Genomic DNA, 1,961 nt, shown 5'->3' with positions numbered 1-1,961 from the left:
CTGACAATGTCAGAGAAGTCTGTTAGAGTTTTGTCTGTAGATTCAAGGATTGGCATTTTTGCCCGAACAGACTGCTTATGTTTAGTAAAGAAAAAGGGAGGGGTGGGGAGAGAGATTGATGGTTATAGCCAATATTTGTCGTCCTCTTCTTGTCTAATAAAAGTATTTTTAGCCCTGGCTGGTGTGGCTCAGTGGATTGAGTGCCAGTCTGTGAACCAAAGGATTGCTAGTTTGATTCCCAGTCAGGGCATATGCTTGGGTTGTGGGTTGGGTCCCCGGTGGAGGGCATGCCAGAGGCAACAACACATTGATATTTCTCTCCCTCTCTTTCTCCCTCCCTTCCCCTCTCTCTAAAAGTAAAAAAAAAAAAAAATCTTTTATCTTTTTAAAAAAATATTTTATTGATTATGCTATTACAGTTGTCCCATTTCCCCCCTTTATTACCCTCTACACTGTGCACTCCCTCCCACCCACATTCCCCCCCATTCATGTCCATGGGTCATATATATAAGTTCTTTGACTTATGCATTTCCCATACTATTCTTGCCCTCCCCCTGTCTATTTTCTACTTACCATCTATGCTACTTATTCTCTGTACCTTTTCCCTCTCTCTCCCCATCCACTCCTCTGCTGATAACCCTCCAAGTGATTTTCATTTCTGTGATTCTGTTCCTGTTCTAGTTGTTTGCCTAGTTTGTTTTTGTTTAGGTTCAGTTGTTAATAACTGTGAATTTGTTGTCATTGTACTGTTAATAATTTTTTATCTTCCTTTTCTTAGATAAGTCCTTTTAACATTTCATAAAATAAGGGCTTGGTGATGATGAACTCCTTTAACTTGACCTTATCTGGGAAGCACTTTATCTGCCCTTCCATTCTAAATGATAGCTTTGCTGGATAGAGTAATCTTGGATGTAGGTCCTTGCCTTTCTTGACTTTGAATACTTTCCAGCCCCTTCGTGACTGCAAGGTTTCTTTTGAGAAATCAGCTGGAAGTCTTATGAGAACTCCTCTGTAGGTAACTGTCTCCTTTTCTCTTGCTGCTTTTAAGATTCTCTCTTTATCTTTAATCTTGGGCAACATAATTATGATGTGCCTTGGTGTATGGTTCCTTGGGTATAACTTCTTTGGGATTCTGTGAGCTTCCTGGACTTCCTGAAAGTCTATTTCCTTTGCCTGATTGAGGAAGATGTCCTTCATAATTTTTTCAAATAAGTTTTCAATTTCTTGCTTTTCCTCTTTTCCATCTGGCACCCCTATGATTTGGATGTTGGAATGTCTAAAGTTGTCCCAGATGTTCCTAGGCCTCTCATTTTTTGAATTCTTTTTTCTTCATTCTGTTCTGGTTGAATGTTTATTTCTTCCTTCTGCTCCAAACTCTTGATTTGAGTCCCAGTTTCCTTCCCTTCACTGTTGATTCCCTGTACATTTTCCTTTATTTCACTTTTCATAGGCTTCACTTCTTCCTGTATTTTGCGACCATCCTCAACCATTTCTGTGAGTATCCTGATTCCCAGTATTTTGAACTCTGCATCTGATAGGTTGGTTCTTTCTTCATTACTTAGTTGTATTTTTTCTGGAGCTTCGATCTGTCTCAGTATGCCTGTTACATAGTAAGGGGCCAAACCTTAGGTATTCACTAGGGTAGGGCAACCTACAGAGCTGTGTTGTGGCACTCTGTGTGGGGGAGGCATCTAAGAGGGGACAATGCCACTTGCTCTGCTCTTTGCTGGTTTTCAGTAACTTCCCCCTCTACCCACAATCAAATTGAGCCCTTCTGGTGCTGATTACTACATGGGTAGGCTTGTGTACATTCTAGGACCCTTTTGATCTCTCCAATGAACTCTCCTGTGAGGCTGGGAGTTTCTCCCGCTGCCGCCTCAACCCCCACAGGTGTTTTCAGTCAGAGGTTTGAGGCTTTATTTCTCCGTACTGAAATCCTGGGTTGTGCGGTCTGTCTTGCT

This window comes from Phyllostomus hastatus, unplaced genomic scaffold (assembly GCF_019186645.2).
Source record: "Phyllostomus hastatus isolate PE091 unplaced genomic scaffold, TTU_PhHast_1.1 phas_scaffold_60, whole genome shotgun sequence".
In the NCBI taxonomy this organism is placed as follows: domain Eukaryota; kingdom Metazoa; phylum Chordata; class Mammalia; order Chiroptera; family Phyllostomidae; genus Phyllostomus; species Phyllostomus hastatus.
Note: the sequence above shows the minus strand (reverse complement) of the source record.